The sequence below is a fragment of the Oenanthe melanoleuca genome, chromosome 2 (genome assembly GCF_029582105.1).
Source record: "Oenanthe melanoleuca isolate GR-GAL-2019-014 chromosome 2, OMel1.0, whole genome shotgun sequence".
Classification (NCBI taxonomy): domain Eukaryota; kingdom Metazoa; phylum Chordata; class Aves; order Passeriformes; family Muscicapidae; genus Oenanthe; species Oenanthe melanoleuca.
Genome location: NC_079335.1, coordinates 123,478,733 through 123,488,169, shown reverse-complemented (window position 1 = coordinate 123,488,169; position 9,437 = coordinate 123,478,733). Strand labels below are relative to the sequence as shown.

Here is a 9,437-nt window from a genome sequence, read left to right as displayed (position 1 = left end):
TTTGACTGAACAGACTCTGCCTACCAAACAACTCTCACTGTATAAAGAGATGGCTGAGAGGTCTGTAATGCTTCACTGAGATAGTCAACCAAGATCATCAAATGATAAAAGTCAAGATTAAGGATTCAGTACTTTCAGTATCATTAAGATTTGTATGTGTGCACTGACCATTCTAAATGGCAAATACACTTCCTTCACATGCCCGGAACTTTCTATAAAAGTTGTTTTCCTACAGTGGGCAGGGAGATTGCATGAGACACTCGTGGGAAGTGCACAAATAGGCAAAGGATTTGCCTGCAAAGAAAATGTAGAGAGCAGGGTTGTTATATTTACTCACACTCTCCAATCTTCATCTGAATAAATAAAGTTGTGTCACAGGGCATGCTGCAATACTGATAATGAGTTTTATATTCATTCAGCCTAAGAAGCTTCAACAGATATAGTCTGCCTGTCAAATGGATTTAAAATTGTATTGTCTCTGCCTTGCTTTCTGCACTGATTGTTTTTGTATTGCAGCTCCATGCCTCAATAGACACTTTGATTGGTCTGTATCTGTCACTTTGTTCACATGAGTTTCCCCATAATCTGTAATATGAAAGTCTTTGTTTTAATACAGAAACTCAACATATGCTTCTATGAAGATTATTAACTTAGGGATATGATGGCCGAAATTATATTTTGCTTTCTATCCTTGGATTTTTTTTTTTTTTTTTTTCCCTGTGGACATTGTAGGCAACAATCCACTCAGTTCAAGATCCCAGCTTAGTGACAGAACCATTTCAGAAGGGATGTTGTGGGTACAGCTGCAGACATTTCCACGGGTTTGATTACCATGCTGCATACAGGTATAATAATAAACCTTGGCTACCCTTGGCTTAGCTTTTATTTTAAATTCATAGGATCTGAATCCTAACTTTCATCACAGAGTATGACTGCAATTTAACAAGCCTTTAAAGCATGTGTTCCATCTCAAATACATTGCCTTAAGAATGAATGATTTAATACTGACACACTGATTTGGTATATAGAGCATTCCAAAGCATTGTGTATTTTTAAAAAACCCTCATGTCTTTGGAGAGCACTGCTCTGAGGAAGCCTACTTGGGTACCAAAAGCATCAAAATCATCCTAATAAAATGGTCTTTCTAAGACTAAATTCCTTTCAGCAAGTGAGTTGAAACTTGTAAATGTTATAAATATATTCTCAGTCAGGATGATAATTATCAGTCTGACTCTGGTATTCATACCTTAGGTATATATCTTAATAGGTACCTTAGGAGTCACTCTGGACTTTTGCCATTTCTTTAAAAGAAGTCCAAATGTCACTTTTAATGTATCAGAATACACTGGTTTATTGTGCCAGGCCCTGGATGTGGGTTTTTAAACACATACAATATAATAAACCTAACAGAACCCTAACTCCTTCCTTAGAAAAAAGTGATAATAAATAAAGAATGCCATACACTGAAATGGAAGCATAAACTAGAGACCACATACTTCACATTTTAATATTTTTTGGATGTGCTAGCACCACAAGAACGTAATACAAACTTTAAAACTTATTAGACCATATTGTTATTTTTATGCAGAGAATAACAATTCATGTTTCTCTTTGAGGGCACTAGGGCTTCTGATTTCCATATGATTCTGAGCATTTCCATATGCACCCTCTGAGCATCTACTGAAACACCAGAGTGTTAAGTTAGTATCAGGAAAACATATTAATGTCCAGTAAAGCAAAACTGTACACACTAGATGTCTTTATCAGTTCCTTTAAAATGGGAGCTTTAAAAATTGCTAACAAGAAGATTAGGAAACAAGAAGGATATAAAAAATAACTTAGAAGAAAGATTTTTCTTTTCCAAATTCATGTAAGGGAGTAGCATTTATAACTGTTAATCCTTTATTTCCCTTCCCCCTGACTAAATTCAGCCATCGATTTAACTCCAACTTAGGGATTTGCATTTGAGCTTGATGGCAATAATAATAAATGAGATAAATCAAATTAATATCCTTGCAGATACAGTTAGTTTAATAATTTTGCCATTTCCATTCCTTATTTATCTGCATTATCACAATTTGATAACATATTACAGTAAACCAATGCAGCAATGAACTTTTTTCTGTGCCCAGCTAAGAGAGATTAGAAATTCTAATTTTATTGCTCAGATTGTCATATCTTGCCTTATATGGCACCTTTTATTGCAAAAGGAAGCCAGATGCTATGATGTAAAGAGGAATTAATTTTTTCAGAGTTTGTGTGTATGTACTTCTGGGGTGAAACAGAGACCTTTTTCAAAGCAACCAGCAGTATCACACAACAATTAAAACATAATGCCCAGAGAAACTGGATTAGGGTGTAATAATTTTCCTGGGATCTTGGGAGTTTCAGAACAGACAGGACATGTACTCAAATACAGACATATCAATACTTGTCTATATTCTGGGGATTTTCATGCTTACACATCCTCACTGATAGCTAATCTGCTTTTATTGTCTCAGTATTTGGGCTTTAGGAGGATGGAATATGAATGGCCTGCAGAGGACAAACCTGCTCTTTAGTCTAGGGCCACTGAGTGGGGCTGTGAAGCTCCTATTGCAGCCATTGCCAACAAATTGCAGCCTCTCTGCATTCTCCTTGCTGGAGTTACTGGATTCAACACTCATCAAGATGGCCTTCTCTATTACGTGTCACAAAAAGCTTTTCTGTGGTGTTTTTTATGTCTCCCATTGTGAGCCAAGCTCCATTTTATACATATGTATGTACAGAAGCACTCCCAGCTAGGATGTCCTTCTCAGCATAAAGGACAGATATCTGAGGGAGTTGTGCAGCAGTAATTGTGCTGGGTCAGCAATCTCTTAACACTTGCAGTTTAAGCCACCGTGTCCATAATTGTCCTCTGTGTGTTTACACAAAAGATTAATATATACACGTACAAACCTTTCAGGCCCAGGTGTGGGCTGGTTAATAGTTTACCAAGTGTTATCATCTACCTTGGTCCTCCCACTTATCCTTGTTCCTGCTGCCAAGTGTGCCTGGAGCAATTTTTAATGGAAGGATTATTCATTATATGAATAGCTAGTGCTTTTGTCTTCAGTGCTGTTCCAGGTGCACTAGAAGGGAACAATCCATTTAAAGGAAGGAATTTCAATCCCTCACTCCATCCCAGACTTCAACATGACCTTGGTCAAATATACCCAGCTTTGCACATATGATTGGGTTCAGTTCTGAAACTGAATTGGCTCTGGGAATGGAGTTGACAAATCTGACTTGGATGCCTAATGTATGGGGAAATTAAGGACCCTGAGAAAGGGATTCCTTTCTCTTTATGCCTCCATGTCAACTCATTAGAACAGATAATTACATCCTTTTCTTCTTTGAAGGTACAGAGAAAGGGTAGGGAGAACAATAATGTCCATCTTTTACGTAGTGGCTGGGAGATGAAAGTGTTCCATCAGAGACCAGAAGACCTGGGTAAACAGATTATATAGGTGTTTATACATCTTTGTCTTGATAAAGCAGAGCAAAGACACAAAATAAGTCAGTAAGTAAAATTCATATAGAAGACTGAGCATACTGTAGCTTTTTTCCATTAATTTCAGTTTTTTTCCATGAAAGCAATGTCACAATTTATTACTTTTGTTGTAAATAGGCGAATAGGCTTTTTTATTCACCAGTAAGAGGAAGGTGGCATACCAAACCTAGACACAAAAGCAATACTTTTTATATAATAAGACTCCAGAAACATTAGAATGTTACTGTGCTCAGATACACTCAGCTGAAATAGTTTTGGTTCATCAAGGCCCTCCTGAGGTAGCTCTGACAGGCTATTTAACTCTGCAGAGCTCTGTGACAGCTGAAGCTAAACACATTCAGCCTTTGTAAAAGACTTTAAGCATACCAATAATGGAAGAAATGGAAAACAAAGAATTGTAGATGTATAAACAATGAAAAACACCCTTTAGAATTTTCTAAAGGATCCTTAATATCGTTGTTAGGGTTTCCTAGGACTTTTGGGTTCTTTTCTGCCATACCTTTTTCCTGTTTTAGGATTTGGGGATTTTTGCCATTTTTATTAGAATGTTGCTTGTCAAGTCCATTATTAAATATCTCCTCCTTCTGCTTTTTTTCTGTGTTGCTTCTATTCTCCATCCCTTCTTTAATTTGAGGATTAAAATTGTTAGGAATTAATGTCTCAGGCAGTGACTTATATTGTTTTCCTGGGGAGAAGCAGTACATGACCCTGGCACTCATTTCTGCCTCACAGGGTCTCTTTTCCATTAATTTATTCCATGTTAAAAATAAGTCAAAAAACAGAGTTCATAAATTAATGAGAATTCATAAGTCTACTTAAAAATATTCTCCAGGCCATCACACAAGATTAGAAATTAAAAATATGAAGCTCTTTCAAAATGGTGATTTCAATTTGGTGATTGACCTAGAATAAACACCAGGAAACTCTATTCCCTATGGCCAAGTACCACACACACTTGTATTCATACACATGTGTTCTATGAATAATACATCTTGACTTTGCATGTGTTTCAAAAAATTTAAAATTTTATTTTTCAAAACTTCAGAATTAAACTTTAAATAAAAGTATTTGATCTTGAGAGAAAAGATAACATACCAGAATTGCATTTAACACAGAATTTCTCTTTTCCTAGCAGTGTATGGCTTAGACAAGCTACTGTCCCCAGAAGGTAATTACTTAATAAATATCCACTGCTTCACAATTTGTGATCAGTCAAGGTAATACAAGTTCACAGAATGAGGAATAGCTTGATTGGTAGCTCAAATTTTTCCTGGAGAGATTGAAAACCACATGCTTCTCTCATGACCCCATATGAACCTATTGATTTATATAAAGCCTTCTCTGAGCCTCAGTGGTCTGAGAACATCAAGGGAGCTAATATGAAATGTATTTTGATTTCGATGACACTCTACAGGGACTTAGCTAAATGAATTTCCTAAGTATTTGATATGGCCTGAAAGGATGGATATTTAGACACTTATTGTGAATCATATAGAGTTAGGTAACTGCTTAGATGTTGTAACATGATCATAGACCTGAGCTTTTTGATTTGGAAACAATCAGAGATCTCACTGAAATTCTTGGGCATGGCAATCACTCTCTTTTAAGATAAATGAGAACAGTGAAGGGATAGCAGGTGTTAAGCAGAACTGACACAGTGGAATTGCTACTATGGACACTGACAGCATATCCAAACAGCCCCAAATTTCTGTAAAGCAGTCTCAGAGCCTAAGGATCTAATAAATAGAGCAGAGAATCAACAGCCATGAAAAAAAAATACAGAAAGCACCAGAAACACAGGTAACAGAAATATATGTGGCATAATGGAAGGAAAACCAAAGGGAATAAAAACAGCTTTAGGGGCAGAATGATTGTTAAAAAACACATTTAAAATTCCTGAAGAAAAAAAGAAAAAGAAACCTGAAAAACAACAACAAAAAACAACAACAAAAAAACCCCAAAAAACCCCAACAAACAGCCAAAAAACCCCATCCTATTCCTCTTCCTGCTGTATCAGGGATTTATGCTTGTTCCTCATAAAGTAAATGGGTTCTATCAGAGCAATCTCAGGCTCTCTCATTAATTTGTCTCCCTAACAAAACAACTGAGAAAACCCCAAATATCTGCTTAGCTACTTGGATAAGAAGAATAAGGATATAAAAGAGAGAACAATATTTCCAGCTGTGGAATTTGCTAGATATGCAGTGAAGTGTGTTGTTCAGCTGAGTTTTGCATAAGAAATACATTTATGTTGCATTTCTAATGCAAATTGCACATATTTTACATGGACAGAATGAATTCTTGCTGGCTGGATCTTCAGCTGTTCAAATCAATAGAAAAACTCTAATGTATTTTCAATAGACTTTGGAGCAGGCCCTTCCTCCCATGCACTCAAAATGATTTACAATCAATTTATGGCAAGAATCCACTTCAGAAAGCCTGAAAACTACGAATATGCAGTTTCATGGGGAAGCTAGCATCAGTGGCCTAAAAATAAACTCAATTTCAATATACTGATCCAGATGCCTGCCTGTGAAGAATTTAGTCCCTCTGCATATGCTATCTAGCTTTTAGTGGCTTGAACAAAAGAGGCAGAAGACTATGTTTAAGGAAGTGATGACAAGTGCCTCTTCTTATCAAATGCTCTGTGCACCAAAATGGAAATACTCAAGGGGCTTATTTTGATGGCATGTTATTTCTGACCCCAGTAACTTGTCATGTGACTGACGCCAGAATTTTTATAGATAAATGGATCAACCACTTACATTTGTACAGATGGATCTGCACAGAACCTTTTTATATGGCTGTTCTAAATGCAATGGGGCTTCTTTCTTCCCCCCTGGCTACATCTGTACCTTAGGGTTTGGGATTTTGCAGCTTCTGGCTATGGAGGAAGCAGTATTCCAGCTTCTTGCTGAGGTAAAACTGAGGAGCATGACCTCCCTTCCTTTATGCAAAAAAAATATATTCACATATGCTGACTGAAAGTGGAGGGGACAGTTTATACCAAGAGGTCCACTGGTTTGAACAACCAGGGAATGAGATGTTTCACAGGCTTCACATCCCAAATAATGCAAATATAGGCTCATAGCACTATGTTGGGGAATACATATATAGCACATATGCTACAACCTCAGCATTCCTGGTATTTACACAGAAGGGAGGACCAGAAAGAGTCAGTGAGCAGGAAAAAGAAAAAGATGAACCAGCAAATCCCCAAAGGCACAGAATATTTTGACATTAAAAACTAGGGTGAGGAAAGATGATTAGGAAAGGAGATGATGTATTGCTCTGAGCAGGCAGATGGGGGAGTAGAGAAAGAACAGTTCAGAGTAGAAAACTACCTGGAGCAGTTTGTGAGTAGAAGAGGAGGAAATGGGTAAGGATGACAGATTAGGAGCTGATAATTTACTGTTGTGCATCTGACTCCTTGCAATGTGAAATAGGGGACTTTGGGGAGTCCTAATTGGGATTGAGAGAGGTTGTGGGAGTCTTATGTTCCAAAAATGCTTTTCTTTGCTATCAGCTAAAGCATGTCATAGTAAATCCACACTGTGACCAACCAGATGAGACTACAGGAAAGTTGGTAGAGATACTGTTTAAAAGGTCCTTGGCAGATTTAACTAATGCATATTTAGCATTGTAAGAAAATAACAATCAATTTCATAACACTTTGCAAAGATCACAGCTCAGAGCTGAACAGACAAAAAGAACAAAGTCTTGGTACACAACCAACAAGGCATGTTAATCAGAGAGTTAATTCTAAATCAGTCAAGAGACTGAGCAACGCAGGGAATCCTAACCCTGCCAAAGCAAACAGCAAACTGCAGGTCAGAGTCACCTTCCCCCATGATTGTAAGAAAGAATGATGTATTTAATTGTGAAATGCCTGCCACCAGGACAGGACTTGGCACCACAAGTACTTGACCAGATTCCTTAGATCAGTTCTCTAGGAGGCAACTTTGTTCAGCAAGAACTATGTCCAGAGTGATGATGAGAGAACTGTGAATGTTCCATACACTCACTTGGGTATGTGACACTGCAGACAAAGAGAAAGCTGCATTCTGGAAACTGATGCAGAGGCTGCTTTATCCTTTACACGTTACAGGAAGGCACTTCTTCTCTCCTTTTGTTTAGTTGATAGAAATCAAGATTTCTTAAAAGTGTCACCGCAACAAAAATAAAGCTGAAATATACCCAGACATTTCTATACCTCTGCAAAAACTGCCAGTGTCCTGCTGCTACAATCAGTGGAGAACAGAGCCAGCACCTGGTGTGAATGCACCTGCCAGCAAGGGCTGCCTGGGATGACTTCTGTCCTTTTCTCACCCTCTGTCTCTGTTTTAAAATACTCCCCTTCATCTCCACAAAGAGCTGCTAAATCATTTTCACTCTTTACATCCTCATCCCTCCAAATTCTAGGAGAATCCATGACACAATTGCTCCCAACTAACAGACTGGGCTTCTTGGCATTTGTAAACTCCTGCTGTAGAATTCCAACCCAGAAAGGATAGAAAATACTGCACTGGGCTGGAGTTTTAGTGGAATTGCATGAAACTGGAGGCTTGGTGTGTGTGGAAAACAGAGACAGAAAGATTAAAAAAATGTTTAGGAAATAACTGTGCATTTGTACAAAATGAAGGTTATTCTGAGAAACCTTTCATTCATCACAGTAGAAGTGTTGGTTTTGATAGTGTTGGTTTTAAATCATCAAGAATATAGTTCCTAGAAAAGAAATATATTGAACAAGGAGTTTTCTTCCTATTATTTTTACTATTGTTTTTGCATTCCTTTTCATCCCCAAAGCTTTTTCTCCTAGGTGTTTCATCCTGGCATACACTTGCCAACAAATGCATGCTTTGATGCTGATAGTTCAGCTCTGGACTCCTCTTTTCCTCCAGACCAGATGTTTGACTTCCCCCTGCTAATGGTTAACATGGTGCTACCTTATTATACACCTCTCTCTGGAAATTCTGCCAGTGCTGCTTCAGCATGAGCCAAGAGCCATGCAGAATCAATGAGACAGCTGGCGTTCTCCGTGGGGATGGACTACTTTACCTTTTGGATTCAGGCAGTCACTGTGAGCTGAGACCCAGGATGCTGAGAATGATTTTTCATAAGCAGGTGAGAACAAAAGAGCTTTGAAAGCCTACTTCAATAGAATCTGGAGACATGGAGCACTCTTGATTAAAAAAAAAAATTACACATACACAGTCCAGTTGCATTTTCATCTTAATTGATTTTTGTATGAGATGGAAAAGTGAATTCTGTCAAACAAAAGCGTTCATAGAAATCTTTTCTTTACATAACATTAAGTAGATTTTTTCATGCACAACAGCTGTGATGTGTTTGCAAAAATCAAATAATTCCCTCATAAAGCTCACAAACTGTAAGTTGATTGCTTTGATCTTGTCCACAACATATGCTAATCCTCAAATATCCATGGAAGAAGGGGATGAGATAATGTAAACAGAATAAACACCTGGTTAAGATAAAACATTTGTAGAGTTTGAAGCCAACACTTAGTTAGTTTATTTGCTGCTGGGAAAAACAAAACAAACTTAATTAAAAAAAAAAAAAGAAAAAAGTTCAGACTTTAAAAAGATGGTTTAAACAGGAAGAATTTGGGGTTGTTCTGCAAAGTCTCACTAAACTGCAAGTCAGAAAATTCTCCTGAAAATAAATGAGAATAGACTGCACTTAATTTTCTTCCTACAGTCTGTATGCCTACTTTCACAAAACGTACTTGACAAAACTCATCAAGAATGAAGCAGTCAGTTTCTACAAGCACTGGATGACAAAAATAGACTCAAGGATTCTCAAGGTCATCCCTGCTTATAAGACTGTCTGGTTGATTTACAGTGTCTAATACAGACCATCCAAAGGAGCCCTCTGTACATTT

General features: G+C 37.5%; 1 protein-coding gene across 1 annotated transcript in view; it reads left to right on the top strand.

Annotated features, from left to right (window-relative positions):
• Nucleotides 1–8,554: 8,554 nt before the first annotated feature.
• The window catches only part of NXPH1 (neurexophilin 1), a 161,139-nt gene continuing 160,256 nt past the window's right edge, over nt 8,555–9,437 (top strand). Inside the window, exon 1 of the mRNA XM_056484229.1 lies at nt 8,555–8,659. The gene's annotated coding sequence lies outside the window, so the exon portion shown is untranslated. The remainder of the gene's footprint in view (nt 8,660–9,437) is intronic.